Source organism: Peromyscus leucopus, chromosome 5, assembly GCF_004664715.2.
Source record: "Peromyscus leucopus breed LL Stock chromosome 5, UCI_PerLeu_2.1, whole genome shotgun sequence".
Lineage (NCBI taxonomy): Eukaryota > Metazoa > Chordata > Mammalia > Rodentia > Cricetidae > Peromyscus > Peromyscus leucopus.
In genome coordinates this window covers 7,818,484-7,840,275 of record NC_051067.1, presented here as the reverse complement: position 1 = coordinate 7,840,275, position 21,792 = coordinate 7,818,484, and the positions used below count along the sequence as shown (strand labels likewise).

At 49.0% G+C, this 21,792-nt stretch overlaps 1 long non-coding RNA gene across 1 annotated transcript; it reads left to right on the top strand.

Moving 5' to 3' along the window:
• Positions 1-454: 454 nt before the first annotated feature.
• On the top strand, positions 455-17,894 carry LOC119087991. Its single transcript, XR_005091541.1, has 3 exons — positions 455-701; positions 1,162-1,347; positions 15,715-17,894. It is a non-coding gene; the product is annotated as an uncharacterized LOC119087991 (long non-coding RNA).
• The last annotated feature ends 3,898 nt before the right edge of the window (positions 17,895-21,792 follow it).

Genomic DNA, 21,792 nt, shown 5'->3' with positions numbered 1-21,792 from the left:
AGGCTGTAATTGGCGCCCGGTCTGTCTGCCCCCAATGCCTGCTTGCAATAGTACTGTAGTAACTGCCAGGGTCTTGGAATCCTTCCTCAGATCTCCCAAGATCATCTTAAATCCACAGCCTGGAGTGGGGAGTAGAAAAGAAGCCTTTTCCTGCATATCCTTGATACATCATATCTCTTTTCCCAAGGAAAAGAGCAATGTTTGTTGGTGGTTTCTAGGCAGTGTGTGGGGTGGCTGGGGTGTGGATTTCCACGGAGCATCTAACTCCGCGCTTCTCTACTTTCTTAGTGCCACAATCGGTTAATACAGTTCCTTTTGCTGAAGTGACCCCGACCATAACATTGTTTTTGTCGCTACTTCATAACTGTAATTTTGCTACTGTTATGAATCATAATGTAAATATCTGATATGCTATTTCATGGGGTCGCAACCTGTAGGTTGAGAACCTGTAGTCATATGATGATTGCCCTCACAGGGGCCCCAACTGGTAACTAGGCAAATCCTTTCCTGCTGGTCCACAAAATTGCCAGTAGATGGCGCGCCGACCTCGTCCCCTGGTTGATGCTCCTCCTGCTCTTCTCTCAGCTCTGACTCTCAGAAGCCCCTCATTGAACAGACTCACCAGGGCTAGGTGTGAGCTTCTCTTCAGCATCCCCAGGCGAGTGCAGAAGATGGACCGGGCCATTGCTGCTCAGGGTAATGTAAGTGTTAGTAGGACAGAAGGAGCCTGGGACCAGGGATGGGGGACTGGAGGAGCCTTGGGCAGAGTGGCCTTTGCAGTCTGGAACCAGGCACCACCAAGTGCTCAGTTGGTTCTCAGGAAACTAATGTGGGCCCAGTGCGGTGTTCACACTTAGGATCCCACACTCAGGAGGCAGAGCAGGCTGTATGAGTTCAGGACCAGACTGGTTTACACACTGAGTTCCAGGCCAGCTAAGACGACATAGGGAGACCCTGTATCCAAAAACAAAAACAAAGAAGTTAATGAGGGCTTCCTGGGGAGCAGACATCATTGGTCATGGCTAGGTTCTGGAGCAGGCAACGGTGGAACCCGGACTGACAGGGAGAGGGAATAGGTATCCTTGGCTGCAGGACGGATAAGGGGGCTGGCACTTTACTGGGTACTGTGTGTCTGGATCGCCCTCACATCAGCTCTTTCAGGAGATGGTATTCTCCCCACTGGACAGACATCATGGGGGTTCCTTCATGATGGAGTGACCGGCCAAGAGAAGCTTGCTATTGGCACAGGAGCCTCGGAGCTTCAGGGACACCAGACCAGACCCAGTGTTGTGGAAGGAACATGCTGTGGGCCCTTCGGGAACATTTGACTCAGAGAAGACTTCTATGGTGAGTCAGGACAGCTCCTGGCTGCAGGCCCCTTGATTCCCAAGGCCGCTTGGGTCAGGCCTCCAGACCAGCTCTGAGGCCTGGCTGCTAAGGCTCATGGCCTCATGACAGGGCTTAGAGTGCCGGTGTTAGGGTGAGGTGGAGCGGCACCTAGGCCTGTAGCTTTCTGTCCTCCCTCACAGACTGTCTGCTAGCTGCTGTGGAAGGCTCCCAGGTTCATTTCCCTGGCCCTGGGGTCTGACTGAAGAACTATATGCAGCTTGAGTTCGAACCTAAATCAGCCTGTAGGGCCTGCAACCCACTGCGCCCGCTAAGTCCCCCTCCAGGCGACCCCTCAGAAAACGAGGCCCTGGCTGGGTGTAGTGCCTGTCACTCCTGCATTTGGGAACTTGAGACAGGAGGAATACCACAAGTCCAGGGCCGTCTTGGGCTACAGATTGAGTTGCAGGCCAGCCTGGGTTACAGAGTGAGACACTGTCTTAAATATTTTAAACAAACAGACAGACAGACAAAAAGCACACAAAACAAAACAAAAACAGCTGCCCCTCAAAAACTCTTCCAGCCATTCCTGATCATCATACTCCCCCTTCCCTCCCCCCCTCCTTCCCCTCCTTCAAACAGTTCATTATTTTGCACAGAGACCTTGCTTTTCTCTGACTTTTTCCCTATATAATCTAGAAAGGGCTCCCATTATTTCAGAATATATTTTGGGCCCTATTCTGTGCTCAATTACACACCTTCTATAGTTGATTTTCATGAAATTTAAATAACAAAGAAGGGCGCTTATGTCATTTCTTATAAAAATGCGCCTTTAAGTCCATTTTTGTTGGGAAGCGGCAGCAGTCGGCAGTTCAGCAGCTTGTGTGTGTGGTGTCCATGTTACCTCATTAGAAGTGCATGAAGAGTGAGGTGTGTCCTGGAGACAAGTGCCACACTTGCACACACTGTTCCCAAGCTGAAAACAGCCCGCCCTGAATGCCAAACTGTCCATCAGGACTCCGCAGCATCTGCCTCTCCCTGGAAATGTTGGCAGGAGGGAGGGGCAGGTTCCGGCAGGGTCGTGGTGGGGAGGGAGGCCTGGCAGGGAAGTTGTGGCTCTGCCCTGTGGACCCAAGAAGGCATCTACCTGGCATCTACCCAGGGAGGTGAGCTATGAATGAATTGACCACAAGGCATTCAGCGTGTGCTGGCCTTGCCCCTTGTGAGCCCTTGATGGCAGTTAGCAACCTGGAGACTGCTTACCTCACAGCCCAGGTAAGAGAGAATCAGTGTTCTCCAGAGTTTGCCCTAAGTCCTGGGAGCCAGGGCAGTGCAATAAATAAAGAAATAAAAGCAAAGTGTTTCATGGGACCCTGTGATGGGGCTGTTCTTTAAGGTCTGAGGCGATATGTGACATCCAACTTTAAATTTTCTCCAGTAGAGACAGGTATGGTGGTGGACACCTGTAATTACAGAACTTGGAAGTTGGAGACAGGAGAATCAGGTGTCCAAGGTTATATCCTTAGCTATATCGTGAGTTTGAGCTGAGCCTGGGCTATGTTAGACCCTCTCCTAAAAACAAACAAACAAAACCAATCTTTGGATAGTATTCCCCATGTAGAGTACGGCAGAGGGGATCAGAGTGTGTCTTCAAAGGACTATTGACTTCTGGCAGCAGAAGTTTCTGGACCTGAGAGAGTTACTCCAGACCTCAGACTTCTGATTCCCAGATTCCAGTGTTCACTGCCTTTCACCCTCCAGGATAGCTTCTTCGTGGCACTGAGGTTGGTGGCTCTACATGACCCCAGGAATCTTCTGGGTCTTGTCCCTCAGCAGCTGCTTGTCTAGAAGAGTCAGCTCTATGCAGGATCCATCAGAGCCACCAGAATCTAGGTCTTCCTAAACAGAGGTAAAGACACCCATAGTCACAGAAGTCCAGAGATGCTGGTCTGGGGGAAATACTACCGAGGACAAGATTGGACCAGCTAGAGAAATCCACCTATGGCCTGGACACTCATTAGCCTCAAGTGTCCCCATTTTGATCATTGTACTTGGGCTATGCTAGAGATTGTCCTCTTGGGATATTCACTGGAGTATTTAGGGCTGAGGATCGGGCGATGTGCAATTTACCCTCCAATAGTTTACTTTGTTAAAGCCGATAACTGTCTAGCAAACAACGGCAAAACGGCAGTGCAGATGTAGGAAATGTTGATGACTGCACTTGAGCATTCGTGGATACTTTTGAAACTCTTTTCTCTGAGTTTGAAAGTCTATTAAAATTAGAAGTTGCATAAAGGAAAAAACAAAAAAACATAAAAACAAAAACATAAGCACTCTGAGTGTGTTAAATGAATATAAGTGAAACCATTTGGAAGAAGACGCCGGGCATTTTGTTACAAGTTGGTAAGGGGAATGGATTCTGATTTATCATGTCTACTCTGGGTTATAGTTACTTACAATGAAGGGGCGATTATCTTTTTGCCCTGCTTTTGGCACCAGGGTCTGTCGGTGACACTGATGGGTACTAGGCCCAATGCACACATCCCAGCTCCTTCCACCGATGGGTACTAGGCCCAATGCACACATCCCAGCTCCTTCCAAAGGCTTCATACCTGAATCTTGGATGTCTTTGCACAGGCTACAATCTCCATGCTTCATCCTCTGCAGATGCTCTGGGCTGACCAGAGGGTGACTATCAGAAACCGATAAATATATGGTATAAGTGGTTTTAAAGGTGACAATTACCCAAAGTGGGCAGGGCTCAGGAGGAAGACCTACCTACGTCTCTTGGCAATGTGTTCCTGGCGTTTTTCTTTGGCTTCCTTTATTCTCTTGGACAACAAAGTTTGACATAGTCTTCAGCTTCCTCCTTGTTTTTCTTAGTGTACTGTTTCTTCAGAGCAATACGTCAGTGTTTGTGTTGTAAGGACACATGGCCTAACAAGCCCCTGAATCTTGGGAGCTTCGGTTCTGGGCTTCTTACCCTCTCTGTTATGGGCTTTCTGACAGCATATTGGTGAACACCATCTTCTTTAGAGAGACTGAAATGATCTCAGACTCTGCTAGCTCTTTTGGGCCCCAACCGCCAAAGCATAGTAGTATCTGTCAGTCCAGGAGCATCCCTCTGTCCTGTTTGTTTGTTTGTTTATTACAATAACCCAGTTGCAAACATTCAGATTGGCATTCCCAAACAGACTTGCACTTACTTCTCCAGTTCTTCCTGGTCTTACTCAACAGCAGGTGCACTCTCCTGCAGGCCAAGACACCTTGCTTCCTGGGAAAACTTTGGTATGTGGTTTGGATGGCAAAACCTTTCCACTCTTCACCCAGAATATCAGCACAACTTCTGTGGCCGTGTGCTGCTTGTAGAAAGGACAAAGCCTGTGGGCATCACATACTTTAGTGACTTTCTGACAACTGGTGGATGGGAAGGAGATATTTAGCTTAATCTTCATACAGCCAACTGCCTATGAGGCACCATGAAAAAGCTGTTATTTTTTGTTTGTGTGTTTTTGTTTTATTTCAGGGAGTTTAAATTAATTTTTACTATCTTATTTTATGTATACGAGTGTTTTGCCTGCATGTACGTCGATGAACCAAGGGCACACCTGGTGCCCACAGAGGCCAGAGAAGGACACCTGGTCTCTTAGAACTGGAGTTACAGATAATTGTAAGCTGCCCTGTAGGTGCTGGGAATCAAATCTAGGTCCTCTGGAAGAATAGCCTGTATCCTCAATCACTGAGTTATCTTTCCAACTGTTTATATTTTTTAACTAATTATTTTATGTGTCTAGGTGTTTTGCTTATATGTATGTTTGTGCCATATTCACTCAGTGTTCAAGGAGGCCAGAAGGGGGCATCAGCTCCCCTGGGACTGGACTTACAGACAGTTGTAAACGGCCCTGTATGTGCTGGGAGTGGAACCCAGGTCCTCTGGAAGAGCAACCAATGCTCTTTCTGACAGACTTATCTAAAGGATTTTCTAAAGGGCTGTCCTACCTTGTCAAAGTTCAGCATTTCTTCCTTTTGTGTCCTCCTTGTCCCATTTGGACAGCATATTGTCAGCAGTCAAGGCAAGGGCATCTTTTTTTCTTTTTTCTTTTTTTTGCCCAATGGCTAACTTTTGCCACAAAGAAAGCAAACTCCATCTGGGGTTTCTTCAATGTCCACCATCTTCTCTGCCATAGATTGGTGCTGCCAGGAGCAGATATGTCTCATTATTTTTTTTTTAAAAAAAAACCAAAAACAAAACCAAAAAAACCCCTATGTTATTAAAACATCTTAAATGCTATATTCTATAGATCTCTGAAGTGTTTCAAGTTTTTTTCTTGTGTGTGTGTGTGTGTGTGTGTGTGTGTGTTTGAAGTTTTAAACTAATTCCCCCCTTTAAGAATTTCCCAATTGTTTTACCAAATCTGCCAGTGATGATGATTCAGATGTGAGGCTGACTGCTTCTGCGTAGCACAGCAGAAGTCCAACCAGGTTTCAAGGCAGCTATGGTAGCAGCCTGAGGAGGGCTCCAGGGAGAGCCCATAACCCTCTGGGAGAGAAGAAGCACAAGTCAATCATGGGGCAATGTGTGGAAGTGCTAACTCCTGCAGCTTTTGGAGCCCAAAAGCCTATGGAGTTTGCTGCAGAGAGGCTGCCACAGAAACTCGGCTGGCGGGGGCAGTGACTCTGGCCACGTGCAGCTCAGGCCCATGCCAGACGCTGCAAAGCCACAGGTAAGCAGCTTTTGTGTGTGTATGTGTGTGTGTGTGTGTGTGTGTGTGTGTGTGTGTGTGTGTGTGAATTTGTGCCCCATGTACTCAGATGTACTCTGATCTTTCAGCTTTCATTCTCATATCTGACTATGGGTTTTTATTATTAAGACCAATTAGGATTCATGCCACAGCTCTTAGCCACTGAGCCATCTCTCCAATTTCATCAGATAGGAATGTTTTTCTTTTGACTTTTAAAACAGCAAATATTGATAAAGGCAATCCACATACAGAACTTTCCAAGTTCTTAAAAACTTGTTGTGGTGATATATTATGTATCAAATAAAGCTTGCCTGAGGTGATGAGGACAGAGCAAGCCACTAGATTAAGAATAGAGGCCAGGCAGTAGTGGCACACACCTTTAATACTACTCTCGGGAGGCAGAGATACATCTAGATCTCTGTGAGTTCAAAGCCACCCTGGACTACATGAGATTGATGCAGTCTAGGAGAGAAACAGAGCCAGACAGTGGTGGCACACGCCTTTAATCCCAGTGCTAGGAAAGAAGTGATATGGCTGGGTGGAGAAAGGTACATAAGGCTGAGGAGAAAGGAACTAAGGTTTTTCAGCTGAGGAGCCCTTTTCAGCTGAGGAACTAACCCTTTTTGGCTGAGGACTCAGAGGCATTGTGGAAATAAGGTCTTGCCTTCCATTTGGCCTGAGGATTTGATAGCGCTGAGAAGTTTCTCTAGTGGCTTGTTCCTTTGTCTCTCTGATCTTTCAGCATTTACCCCAATATCTGTCTCTGGGTTTTTTATTATAAGACCATTTAGCATTCGAGCAGTATTTGGCATCCAGTGTGGGGCATGAATTCATGAAAGAGCTGATTGCTTTTCAGCCACTGGCTCAGGCAAAAGCTGCATGCAGCCAGAGCTTCCACCCCGCCTGGGCTGCAGTCTTTTTTGTTGCAGCCTCTCTAAGTTTTTGTCGCAGCCTATCTGCAGCAAACTCCATAGGCTTTTGGACTCCAAAAAACTGCAGGAGTTAGCCACTTTAGCAGACAATCCCCTTAGCATGCTTTCATACACATGAGCTGTCTGCATGATGGGAAAAAAAAACATTTTTTAAGACAGGTTTTCACTGTGCTAGTCTCACTATGCAATCCTGGCTATCCTAGAACTCACTGTATATATTAAGCTGGCCTCAAACTCACAGAGATCTGCCTGTCTCAGCCTCTGCCTCTGCCTCTGCCTCTGCCTCTGCCTCTGCCTCTGCCTCTGCCTCTGCCTGAGTGCTGGGATTAAAGATATATGCCACTATATCTAGCATGATAGATTTTTTTAGCTACAAAGAAAAATGAAATCTTGATATTGGCAAGATGTGTCTATCTGTCTGTATGTCTGTCTACATCTGTTTATCTCTATATATGAGGTCATGGAAGCAGAGAGGAACCTCCTGAGTACCATGAAAGCTGAGGAAGAGATCTTAAGGGTGGGAGTGAGTATTGAAATACATGTGACATGAGAGGGAAGGAGTGGACCCCTTGAGGGAAGAAAACCATCCAAAGGGAAGCAAGGGAGACAAGAAGAGAGATAAATAAGGACACAGTAAAATGACAAATGTAAATGAAAATACCATAACAAAATCAGTTACTTTGTATGCTGACTTTAAAAATGTATTCTGACTTTTAAAAAATAATACTAAAGATGGGCTGGCTGAGCAGCTCTAAGTACCCCAGATGCTGATGGCTGGTGTTTACACACTGTTTTCTTGCTCCTGTGGCATGTCCACTGTGGTTGGTGGAGAGCTGAATTTGCTCAGGAGCTAGCATGAATGAAGAGCATCTTCTGAGCATTGTGGGACACCATAAAAGAAGAAAGGGGGGGTGCCAGAGGGCCTTGTGCCAGCAATGAGATGGATGAGATGAATAGACCACTTCAACTCATAGTCCATTGGCCTATATTGGTTCCTAGGCTGTGCCTAGCTCAGGGAGCCAAGAAACATGCCTCTCAGGTCCCTGGGTTTTCATAGACAATGGAAGTGGCTGAGGACCTGGAGTCTCTGCTGCTCACTGCTTTCTGTTTCCTGGTCTCTTGGCATCCACATGAGGCATTTGCTGATTGTGTGGCTGACAACCAGGAGTCTCTGCCATTCACTGATGTGTATTTCCTCATTTCTTGGCATCATTGCTGGAGTCACATGAGGTGTTTGTTTGCTGACTGAGCATGGTATGAAAGTAAGTGGCTTGGCCTAGCCTGGCTTGTCTTACTTTATCTGTTCTCCACTCTTGATTCAAGTATGGCTCATAGCACGTACTCAATAATATAAGCATGGTTGCAGGGCATGGTGGTGCATTCCTTTAAGTCCAGCACTTGGAAGGCAGAGGCAGGTGAATCTCTATGAGTTCAAGGCCAGACTGGTCTACATAGTAAATAGTAAGTTGCAAGATAGTCAGGGATAAGTAGAGAGACACTGAAAGGGGTGGGGGCATGCAGAGATGTTGACTGACCTTCTGGTCTGTCTGGGTGCCTAAATTTTCAAATAAGGGCTATGCTTAAAAGTGGTCCCCAACCCTAAGCTACAGACTATACATTGGCTAAGCCTGCCTATGGGGTTTTTCTATTCAAGTACCATGAACACATGTCTATATGTTGGTGATGGGTAACAGTGAATTTGCTCATGCAGTCTGTGCTTAGTGGTGGGCCCTGGGTCTAGCTAGGCAGGAAAGGACTCACACAATGAGAACATGAATTGTTGTAGAATATTAGTTTAAGATGTGTTACATTTGTTTATGCTGTGGAATATCTGTTTAATGATGCAAAGATGTGTTGCATTCTTTTATGTTGCATTTGTTTAAGTCTGTGAAGCTGTGTTACTTTGTCTAAAACACTTGATTGGTCTAATAAAGAGCTGAACGGCCAATAGCGAGGAAGGAGAGAGAAATAGGTGGGGCTGGTGGGCAGAAAGAATAAATAGGAGGAGAAATCTAGGTTCGAGATTAGGAAGAGTGAGGAACAAGAAAAGGAGAAGGAGAGGAGGACGCCAGGGGCCAGCCACCCAGCCACACAGCCAGCCATGGAGTAAGGAGGAAAGAAAGATATACAGAATAAAGAAAGATTAAAAAAAAAGAGGCAAAACATAGTTAAAGAGAAACGGGATAATTTAAGTTATATAAGTTGGCTAGAAACAAGCCAAGCTAAGGCTGGGCATTCATAAGTAAGAATAAGTACCCATGTAGCAGGGTGGTGGGCTCCCAAAGAGAAAAAAAAAATCAACCAACTACAATGGGCTATACCCCATTTGTGGAGGGTGGGACGTAATGGGCAGGTCACAGTCCCTTTTTCTTAGCCAGTCCCAGCTGCTGACAAAGACTGGATGCTGCTTCTGTGTGGTTTAATCGAAACCAGTCCTAGAGATTTTTGTAGCAATGGGCTCATACACATGGCCTGTACAAGGCCTGCCGGCCTGCTGGTCTCTGTAACATGTTAGTTTCATCAGCCAATGCCATTGGATCAGGACGTCTGGTAATGATCAGTTGGGAGTATCACTGCTCAGAACTTAGCCTGGTAGGGGAGCAGGTGAGGTTGGTAGCCGGGAGATGGCATGGCAGCCAGCTCACCACAGAGCCCAGGTGTGGCTTGCTCAACCATCCCGAGATGCTCAGAGCTAATGTTCACGTGTGGGGTTTCCACGGCCTTCCTGAGGGACCCTCTTAGACTTGAGGGAGATCCCCAAGAGCCATCAGTGCTTTCTCCTCCCTCCGGCTCTGGCCTTCCTTTGCTCTCGAGGTACACACAGCTTTCTCTTCTATACCCCAGCCTAATCCTGGCTCCAGAGTTTGTTCCATCCCCAGGACAAGAAAGGTAGTTTAGATGAGGCAATGGAGGCTCAGAGCGATAACAACCTGACATGGTGCTGGGAATCCAGTCAGGTCGGGATTTGAAGGGGGAGGGTTGTAGTGAGTCTTTCTCTGTCTTACCAGTCAGCTCCCACATCATGACATGGAGACTTATTATTAATTATGAAAGCTTGACCGATAGCTTAGGCTTGTTTTTAGCTAGCTCTTATAACATAATTAACCCATTTCTATTCATCTATGTGCTTCCTCATCCACAAACTGCCCATCCTGTTTTCCTGCTTCCTCATGTCTGACCAGCAACTCTGCCCTTCTTCCCAGCATCCTCTGTGTCTGGAAATCCTGTCTCACTATTGGCTGCTTAGCTTTCTATTAAACCAATCAGAATGACACATCTTCACAATGTACAGAAAGATTATTCCACAACAGGGGTAGTTGCCACTTTCTAAAAGGCATCTGTCATCGCAGGTTCCAAGCACAGATAATCCACTTTGGCTTTGATAAAGTGGCACTGGGGGCTGACTTTCTAAGACACTCCCAAACCTTGGAACTCTGACCAATGAGACTTGAAAAACTTAAGTCCAAGTGTCTGCTGCTTTGTTTAAACATAAACTAATAATCATGAAAGCACTGGCAATAAGAAAGCAGCTTGGTCGTCAGAGTCCCCTTAAACTGACTGTGGGAGAGAAAGTCGGGAGCGAGCAAGCCTCAAGGCAGACACAACCAGCCAGATGGAATGTGAGCCACAAACCAACCTCAGTAACTGTCCAGGGTCATGGAAGGCCGGGGCTCAGAACTTACTCAGTGGCCATCAAAACACAAGCTGAGTCCAAGAGGAGAGCAAGCATCCATTTCCTAGGACTGGTAGACATTGTCATCAAAATTGTCTTTAAAAGCCACCTGCCTGGAATTGAATTGATGCTTCATTCAGGAAAAAAAAAGAAGAGAGAGACAGAGACAGACAGACAGAAAGAGAAAGGGAAAGGGAAGGAAGGAGGGAAGGAGGGAAGGAAGGAGAGAGGGAAGGAAGAAAGGAAGGATGGGAGGGAGGGAGGAAGGAGGGAGGGAAGGAGGGAGGGAGGGAGGGAGGGAAGGAGGGAGGGAGGGAGGGAGAAAATAAGGACAGGAAAAATTGCTCAGCAGTCAGGCTGCTCTTCCAGAGGACCTAAGTTTGGGTCCCAGAACTCATGTGGTGGCTCACAACCATCTGTAACTCTAATTCTGGGGGATACAAGGGTCTCTTCTTGTCTCTGCAGGAATGGTACTCACGTAGTATATTTAGATGCAGGCAAAACACTCAGACATACACATAAAAATAAATACATTTAAATATATAAAAAATAAGTACAGAATTGCCGTACTATCTAGCTAGTCACTTTTGAGTATATTAAAACCAAACCTGAAAGCGGAAACCAGAAGAGGTGTGTGTACACGACATTCCGGTCACAGCTGCTTCATTCACAACTGCCAGAAGGGAGGCACAATCCAACTGTCCATCAACAGGAGAATGGATACAAAATGTGGCTCACACATACAAATAAATGTTATTTAGCCTTAAAAGGGAGGAAAATTCTGGCTTATGCTACAACATGGATATGTCTTGAGGACATTATACCAAGCAAAACAAGCCAGTCACAGAATTTAGTGATTGAAAATAAAAGGGAAAGACACTTAAGACCGTAACTCCAGTTCCAGGGGGTCCAATGCTCTCTTCTGGCCTCATGCACAGATTGTACCCACACACTGGCAGGAGAAACACTCATAAACATAAAATAAAAATGAAGAAGTATTTTTTAAATTATATTTAAAGTTAACATGATAAATGTTATGCTGTATATATTTCTTTCATGCTAAAATAAACAGTGGGCTGGTGCCCCCTTGGTTCTTAACTGGCAGAGATTCTTCCCAAGGAAGGCCCTGGGCCAGAGAATGCACATCCTTGGAGTGACCTCTGTGACACAGACCAGGGAGCTTTGGGACCATCTGATGGCTCTGACAGGACTTGAGCGGCTGAAACTCTAGAAGAGTGGCCAGGACATGGGCTTCCTTTATCTCCCAAATCAGAGAGAGGGTCAGCCTGGAGGGTAACAAAGCCAGGTGGTAATTTAAAGGTACGCTGCCCTCCGGTGGACAGTCCACGCCATTCTGCAGGATCGCCTCTGAGATCTGCTAGGAAGCACTGGTCATAAGTATGTGTCAATACAGGAAGCCCCAACCCTTCCCTTTTGAGGTTAGGGCTGCCTGACAGGCAGTCTTTGGACCCAGGTCCTTGAAGACATGTGGTAGGCCTTCCACTTCTAACTCCAGGAGACTGGTGTCTTCATTTATTATTTTCCAAACAAGACAGTAGAAAGTGGAGGTTTCTGAACCATTTGCAGATTAAGAACCACTGGAGAGGTGGGACCACATAGCCTCGCCAAGAGAAAAAAATCAGACACTCCCTCTCTCATTGCCTTCCCAAAGAACTTAGGGTAGGTACTCGCACAAGGAAACCGTGAAAACGCAGAAATCGAGTCCCCTTCCCTTACCACATAGCAACCCACTCGCAGCCCCACCGCCCAGCAACTCCTGGATTAATCTTTCTTTCTTTTCTTTTCTTTTCTTTTTTCCTTTTTCTGCTCAATGGATTGTGGTCAAGGCCATTGTAACGTGAGCAGTGCCTCGGAGGGGATTGGCCGAGGGGCTGCGAGGGGCCCCTTTCACAGAGGGCTAATTGCGTTTCAGACCACCAGTATTCGGGAGCTACAGATGTCTTCCTTCATTTGCCTAGGCAGTACAATTGGGCCCATCTGTTGCATTTATTCTGCCCGCCCCGCCCCCGCCCTCGCCCCCACCCCTCCCCTCCCTTGTCTGTGGAGCCTAAATTGAAAACTCATCAAAATGTAATCCAAGAGCAGTTTGGCCGGCCGAGCTGCTGAGAAGGGGCTCGGTGGGAATAAAGGCCCCCCGCCACTTTTACACCCGGGCCAGAGCCTGGGGAGCCGGGTCACAGGCAGCCTTAGGGGGGAAAGTGAGAAGTGAGCCGGCAGATGGGCTGCTCCACGCGGCCCTATAACCTGATGCCTCCGAAGAGGGGCCCTAGCAACCGGCCGGAGGACGCCGCTGCCCTGGAGGTGGCGACCCCACCTCGAAGGCCTCGCCCCTGGCCCAAGATTTCAAACGGTGCTGGGGCCGGGGCTCATCACTCACTGACCCCCATGTGCCCTCTCCAGCTCAAAGGGATTTCCAAGACACCGAGGGCAGGGATGGCTTGGCTTGCAAGGCTTAGGGAATTTGGCACTGAAGAAGGCGGCCTTCTGGCCGCCCCACCCTGCCCTGCCCTGGATGCCCCTCTGCTCTGCCGCCTGCTGGCTAAGGCCCTTCCTGGACCCACTCCCCTTTCTGGCCAGCAGGCCCCCGAGTCCTAGGAAGGTGTGTGGTGTTGACTGCTTTTTGCTCCCAGGCTCTGACGCTGGTTGGGGGCTAGCTTGGGGACTCCACCCTTGCACAAGTCACAACGGGTCTCCACTGCGCCTCCTCTTTCCAAACCCTACCCTCACGTAGGCAAGGGTTGGCCTGTCACTATACAAGCCTCCACGCCGTGGTTGCTGCCCACACCTTTTAACCTGTATGTAGATGAGCTGGGGGGGACACAGGCCTCCAGTTTGCGTGGCTTTGGAGCAATGGCTGGGAGTAACAGCTTTTGACTGGACACATCTGCTCATTGGGTGCATGGAGCTTTGTAGCAGACACTGGTGCCCTTTGTCTTGAAGAGTTGTCAGTGGGGAGAGGGAGGGCTTATCTGGAACCTCTTATTTTAATTGAAACCCTCAATAAACAAACAAACCAACAAAGACACACACACACACACACACACACACACACACACACAACTAAAGCAAAAGATCCACAAAGTCCTACTCCCCTAACCCTCTGTGATGCCCTCCCATAATTCCTATCTTGACATCACATTGTTTAAATGCTGGTCAGCTTCCCCCCTGCATTGGTTGGCTTCACCCCTGCATTGCTTTCACGGCCTACCAAGCAGTTGCTCTCAACACTCTTGGATCTCAGCCCCAACCTCAGAATGTGGAAAAGGGCAGAGTCCGGCCACACGTTCTGATACACACCTATAATCCCAGCACTGATGGTAGGGGCAGGAGAATCAGGAATCTAAGGCCAGCCTTGGCTACATAGTGAGCTGGAGACAGACCTGGGCTACACAAGATTCTGTGGTCTTGAGCTCCAGACTGAGCTGGACACACTAGGTTGACCAAGGTGGTCGGTTCAAGGTGAGACCTCTCAAGGTCACCTCCTCCCCCTCAGTTTCCCTGTGTCCTAATTAACTCTCTGGGTGGAAGAGTGTGCATGTCAGGTCTGGCTGGCTTGTCTCTTAATTGAAGTGTGAATTTGCTGCTGCAGAGAGTGAGAGCCTTGCCCTTCTGGAGCCTTCCTAAGCTGATTAGCACTGAATTGGGAAGGGGGGTCACAGGCAGAGCACTGCCTTTGTGGCAGGCAGGTGGGCCACAGCCCAAGCTTCTCCGCTTGCCTCATCCTGCCCACCAGCCACCAGAAACACCTGCTCCAGCGGACCTGCAAGACACCGACTGATCCAGTCTCTGGACCCTTCTGCTTCGTCCTTAGGATCAAGAGCCACCTATTTCCGGTGACACTCCTGCTCACACCATAACCATGACATGGCCGTTCAGCCCCTCGGCTTGATATGCCAGGTCCCCCAGGAACTGTCCTCAGGAGCACTGCCTGGTGCTCCCTCCCTTCCCTGCCTCTGGTCAGGCGCCAGGGCAGACCTGGACAGCCAGACCTTGCAAAGGACAGAAACAAGCATCCCTGGAGCGATCCTCTCTTTAGTCTCAAACCCCTTGCCCTATTGGCCTCTTGCAGCTCCGTCACAGGGCAAAGCTGACCCAGTGAAACTCGGGAAGTGAGCAGAGGGGCTCACAGCCTGGTTTCATCACTCACTAAGCGACTTTCAGTAAACGACTTCCTCTTTCTGGCCTCATTTTCCTGGTTCGCTAAGGGGGGGGCAGCCCCCTGCCCACGCACTGAGGCACCTGTGAACCACTCCACAGAGGCTCCCAGAGCCAGCTTTGGCCAGCGGCCCGGTGTTCAGCAACTCCCGCCCCCCTCCTGCCCTCCTTCTGTGGGTCATGGTCTCTGGCCTGGACTCCATCCCCTGGGCGCTGCCCTGAATGCCTTGGCTCCTTGTCCTTGTCACAGCAGCACCATGCACTTGTGTTACACGTCAGCTGAGTCTGGGAACTGCTCTGTTGGACCATGGCTTTAAAGGCTCCCTTCCCCAGACAGGCTTTCACTCCCGACTATGACTTCAGCAAACTTCTTTCCTCTCTTCCTCCATCCTCCTTTCCTAGCCCTTTGCTCTCTCTGTTGTTATCTTGGAATGCAGAATGTGTGTAAACAGCAGTCCCCATCTATTCTGGATTCACAGTCTATCTACTAAACAACCCCAGCAAAGAGCAAGTACAGCTCTCTCACAGATTCCCCCAAAGATCTTGGAATGGAATCAAAGGTGGTGTGTGTGTGTGTGAGGTCACACATACATCCAATCTGTTCATGTGAGGGCAGACCTTAGGATATTTTCTTGGAACAAAATGGTGGTCTAACAGGAGTGCTCATTTTTAGTATGTTCAACTACCTACCAGTACCTGGGTACCATGGAAGCCGGTGGGGTCCTTCTGCCCCCTGACAGGCACATTCACTTGCGTGGCTAGATAACTCTGGGAACACCACCACACAGAGGGTGCCAGGGGCGTGCGACTGGCATTGTCTCCTTGTTACTGTTTATTTAAATGTTGTTTCTTGGTTTGTTGATAGGCACCTGGGTGGACGCTCACTTGCTGACCACGAGAGTTCAGAGCTGGCAGGGCATGCTTTGAAAGGTGTGCCGGGTCTCCTGGGATGCGTCCTCACGGTGACAACAGTGATGAATGCTGATCAACCTTGCAGTGTACATTGCTCTCGGAGACCACCTACTGTATGCCAGCCACACGTGGGGAAATGGGAACAGAGGGGCCAAGCCGCTTGCCTGACTCACTCGTCTAGGGAACCAGGGAGAATCAACTCCCAGGTCTCAGTGTGAGGTCACCATACTATGTCAACTAGAAACGACCACGGCAGTAGTTGAGCAACTCTGGCTGTTTCTGGCTTCTGATGTGAAAACTAGTGCAATTTCTACTTGGGATTTGGTCAATGGCTTTCATGTTCCTCTTGTGCCCAAGCGGCTTCAAGGGGAAGCATAGTGTATTAGTCCCCCCCCCCCTTTTGTTCCTGTGATAAAACACTGTGACCGACTTAGAGGAGGAAAGCTTTTATCTGAGTTCACAGTTTTTCGGGGATCTAGCCCATCATGGAGGAGAAAGGACGACAGCAGGAGGGGGAGCTTACCTGGCAGTGAGAAAGCAGAGCGGTTTCATCTAAACACAGGAAGCAGAGAGAGAGAAAAGAGGGAGTGAGGTCAGGCTGTACACCCTCAAATCCTACCCAGCTGACACTTCCTCCAGCATGGCTTCCCCTCCCCTCCTTCTTGCCCCCTCCCCCGCAAAGGCTCCATAACCTTCCCAAACAGCACCACTGACCAGGGACAAAGTGTTCAAACACATCAGCCTATGGGAGGAGGTAGCTTTTCAAACCATCATGTGTGCTCTGCCTCCTGGACCCTGCCCCGACTGACTTGACCAGCCTTGCCTCCCATCACTCCCCTGTGCCCTGACCACAGGAGACATCTCACCTACCAAGTGAGATAACTGTGTGTGTCCTTAGGAAAGAGAGGTACAGAGATGGAAGCGCTAATATTGTCCTGAGTGTCCAGTCCCAGGAAGGGAGGAGAGAGTGACGACAGGTGAGGAGGGAGAAGGAGAGCATCAGGAGAGCATCAGGAGTGTCCTGCATGGTCACCAGCTCAGCTGGCTGCCCACTCTGCAAGGCTTTGGCAGAGAGCTTCACAGTCCAGATGAGGAAGGGAGAAGAATGCACCATCTGACTCTGTCTTTCCGTGGTTGCAGGTCATCCCCACACTGTGTCAATGTCCCTGTCCTTCTTAGTGGTTCCTCTTGGCCTTGAGATGTCACCAGGAAGCAGCTCCCAAGCCATCATTAGCAGCATCTGCAACCAAGGCAAGGTATACTGGGAGAACCAACGTGCCCTGTGAGCAGCCCAAGTCCCCCAGTTCTAATGGAATGAGCTAGGTGCTGGGCATGTGTGGGATGGTCTTGGGCAAGGAATACTATTTGTGACAGAAGATACTAGAAATAGTATCTATGCATGCCAAAAAGCAAGACCAGTGTGCAGGTCCTGGCTGGTCCAAGAATTGTACTTGAAATTCCCATCATACTTGTGCTTGAAATTCCCATGATACATCAGTCTTTTATTTGCCTGTTAAAATCACCATATATGTATCATTCCTCCATCCATTATTAAATATGTCCCCTTCTCCAGGCTCTTTGGATACAGTGATGACTTAGACACTCCCTGGGTAGCTGTCAGTCTCCCAGACAAGCAGACCCACTAAAAGTGACATGACACAATGTGACAGACAGACTCAGTCATAGAATTATACCTAGCATACAGAGAGACTACCAGGGAACGACACTATTTGGAGCAACAACAAAGATCCCCAAAGGAGCATAGTTTAGGATAAAGTTTGATTGTTTTCTGCAGGATTTCATGAGAAACATGGCTTTTCTTTTTCATGAGACCCACGTTTCCCCCATCCCTAGCCTGTGGCTTTTTCCTCATCATCTAAGCTGGCGGCACCGCTCCACATGGCTTGGTGGAAGAAGGGATAGGGAAGAGGCAGCGGACACACTATGGTCCTCTGAAGAGGATCCTGGAAGGCTGCAATAAGTTGACCCTTTTATGTATACTGCACTGGTCAGACGGGAGCCGCAGCAGAGAGCTGGCAGTGCACTTCTTCTCTTGACCATTTACCCGGCTGGCAATTATGTCACCTTGAGAAGAGACAGCCAACAGCCTCTGCCACAGACTCACAACACGATAACACAAGGTGGCGGTGGTAACTGGGGAAGTTTCCTGGAGGATATGGCTCCCTGGGAGTGGTGGTAGTGCTGCTGATGGTGGTGTGGTGGTGGTGAGGTGCTGGTGGTGGTGGTGCTATTGGTGTGGTGTGGTGGTGTGGTGGTGGTTTTGTGGAATTTTTGTTGTTTGTTTGTTTTGAGACAGGGTCTCACTGTGTAGCCCTGGCTGGCTTTGGAACTCACTATGCAAACCAAGATGACTCAAACTCACAAAGATCTGCCTACATCTGCCTCCTGAGTGCTGAGATTAAAGGCGTGCACCATAACATCCAGCTACCCTACATGTCTTAAAAGATGGAAGGGTGGGACTGGAGAGATGGGTCAGTGGTTCAAGAGCCCTTGCTATTCTTGAAGAGGACCTGGACTCAACTCCCAGCACCCACACAGTGGTTCATCGACATTCTTAACTCCAGTTCCATGGGATACAATGTCTGACCTTCAAAGGCACTAACCATGCGTATTGTAGGCAGGCAAAATGCTCACACATAAAATAAAATGAATAAACCTAAAAAAAAAAAAAAGATGGATGGGGCTATGAGAGATCACTCAAAGGTTAAGAGCACTTTTTGCTCTTGCAGAGGACCCAGGTTCAGTTCCCAGCACCCACAGGGTGGCTCACAACTATGCATAACTCCAGTTCCAGGGTATTTGACACCCTCTTCTGGCCTTCTTGGGTACCAGGCACACACATGGTACACATACATATGTGCAAGCAAAACATATGTACATATAAAATAGATTAAATAAATGTAAAAATATATTTAAAAAAACTGGGTAGGAGCTGGCCATTCATACAGAAGAGAAAGACCAGTCTGAGAGGCTGTAAGGGGAACATAGGGCTGTGGTACAGAAGCATGCATGTGTGCACTCATGTGAGTGTCTGCTCTATGTGTGGGTACAGAAGCATGTCTGCGTGTGTGTGCACTCATGTGAGTGTCTGCTGTATGTGTGGGGTACAGAAGCATGTCTGCGTGTGTGCACTCATGTGAGTGTCTGCTCTATGTGTGGGTACAGAAGCATGTCTGCGTGTGTGTGCACTCATGTGAGTGTCTGCTCTATGTGTTGGTACAGAAGCATGTCTGCATGTGTCTGCACTCATGTGAGTGTCTACTCTATGTGTGGGTACAGAAGCATGTCTGCGTGTGTGTGCACTCATGTGAGTGTCTGCTCTATGTGTGGGTACAGAAGCATGTCTGCATGTGTCTGCACTCATGTGAGTGTCTGCTCTATGTGTGGGTACAGAAGCATGTCTGCGTGTGTGTGCACTCATGTGAGTGTCTGCTCTATGTGTGGGTACAGAAGCATGTCTGCATGTGTTTGCACTCATGTGAGTGTCTGCTGTGTGTGGGGGTACAGAGCATGTCTGCATGTGTTTGCACTCATGTGAGTGTCTGCTGTGTGTGGGGTACAGAAGCATGTCTGCGTGTGTGCACTCATGTGAGTGTCTGCTCTATGTGTGTGGGTACAGAAGCATGTCTGCGTGTGTGCACTCATGTGAGTGTCTGCTCTATGTGTGGGTACAGAAGCATGTCTGCATGTGTTTGCACTCATGTGAGTGTCTGCTCTATGTGTGGGTACAGAAGCATGTCTGCATGTGTTTGCACTCATGTGAGTGTCTGCTGTGTGTGTGGGTACAGAAGCATGTCTGCGTGTGTGCACTCATGTGAGTGTCTGCTCTATGTGTGGGTACAGAAGCATGTCTGCATGTGTGTGCACTCATGTGAGTGTCTGCCCTATATGGGGTACTGCTGAGCTACTTCATGGAGGACCCATAAGTCACAGTTCTTTGCCTAGTACATCTCAGGAAAGAATTCTGCTCTATCCTCGGGGTCAGGGGAGCCCCTGACATGTTAGGAAGCTAAATCTAAAGCCACAGGCGAGTTGGGAAGGAAAAGGAAGCCTCTTGAGTTACTGGGCTGAAGACACAGGTGGGGAGGGAGGTGGGAGGTAGGGGAGGGTGGGATCAGCCTGATGTCAGGGAGTTGGTTGGGGTGGAGAGAGCAGTGGGAACAGAAAGGGACTGAGGAACTGGGCCAGATGGAAGGCTGGGCCTAAGCTTGGATACATGTGTGAGTACTGGTGTGTGTGTGAGATTTTGGAAGTGGGGCAGTAATGGATGACAGTTAGATCTGTGGTGTGGCTCTGAGCAGGACAGATCAAGTAGTGACAGACAAGGTGCAGTCACTCGGGCCTGGAGGTGTGGTCAGCTCTTCAGGGACAGGCCTGGTTCTGCCACCAGATCCCCAGATCCCCAGAACCGAGGCCTGGTGGAGAGGAAAGCCGAGTCTCCCTCTTTGTTCTGCTCCAGAACAAGCAGGCGTTTTGGTCTGTGGCTGTCTGGGGTGACTACTGTTCCTGCTGTCACCTCATAGGCATCGTCCCTGGTCTAGCCTGTGGCTGGGAAGCACATCTCCAGGCAGGTGAAGAGCACAGGCCTCTCAGGCCACAGTCAAGAACTGTGGGTCAGCTGCTGAGCCTGCGGTCCAGTGGCATGTGGGTCACTAGGAGACCGGGGAGGCCTGTGCCTGAAGGAAAGCCCTCCGCATGGTGGGCCGGGCACCAGGGCTGCTCTCCCGGTGCCCCCGGGGATAATAAGGACTTCAGAAAGGATTCTGGGCTGAAAGGGGCTTTAGTTCCTTGTTGGCGGCTTAAAAAAGGCAAACAGAGGCCTTTCTCCTTTGGGGATCAGTGTGAATCCCAGAAAATCCCATTATTTCCCTTTGAGATCAGTGGCCTGCTCTTGAGAGCTTTCTCTTCCCCAAGGCAACAGGCATCTCTTTGCTCTGTGTGAGCATCCTGCCCCTGTGTGGCCCCAAAGGTAAGGGGTGGGATTGGGGCCACAGGTGAACACCAGCTGACACAGGTTTCCTCTCAACTGAGTGTAGCTACTAAGAGAGAAACCATTATCACCCCATTCTCCTGTGAGAAGGCAGTTGTGGGACTAGGGGGGGGGGAGAGTGGAGGTGAGGTGGAAAAAACTGGGGAGAAAGGTTTCTCAATGCTCTTCTCTCTCAGGAGGGTGCCAGAGAGGTTCTAATTCTCTAGTCCTGCCGGGATTCTCAGCAGGTTGGACAACAGAGGATGGCCATGCAGGTGACCGTTGGCATTGACCGAGCCTTTACTGTGGAACCTAGAGCTGGGTTAAGCTTCCCGATGATGCTTGTGTAGCTGCTGTGAAGAAGATTGCTATGTCCATTTGACAGATGAGACTGGAGTATGGAGAAGCCAGGTCACTAAAGAACCTGTGGTAAGTGGGAAAGAGCGACATGAGGGGCCTTGGCTCAGGAGGAGAACCCCAGGACTGACTAATAAAAGGAGGCAGTCTACATTAGGCACCTAGCCATATAAGACCACCAACAGCTGGCTTTGCATTCAGTGGCTACCCAGAGGCCTCTGTTATAAGCCTGCCCACTCTGCGTGTGCTGAGCACCGAGCAGCTTCGGCAGAGAGGTCACTTGCTCTGTGGCAGGTCCTCTACCACGTGCTCCTCACAATGGCCTCCTTGCTTCTCTGCATCGGACAAATGGGTGAGGTTGGCATCTCCAATCTGACTTGAAGGATTTGCTTTATTCACCAAGGTCCATGATGCCATTCCAGTGACACATCCTGTAAAGTGGGGACAATTTTTGCCCGGCTGGCATCCCTTTCCTCAGGGCCATTCTGAAAGGGCGTGTGCCCCTTGGAAGAGCGTCTAACTCAGGGAGAGGTCAGCAGCATCCTCTTTCCCAGCAGGTCTCATTCTGCGTACCTGTCCTGTAGGAAGCCCAGGAGCCCAAGCTGTCTGTTTCCAAGAGCCCTGTTGACCCTTGCACACTCACACACACAGACGTGAGGACCTTACACACTGACATGCCAAGGC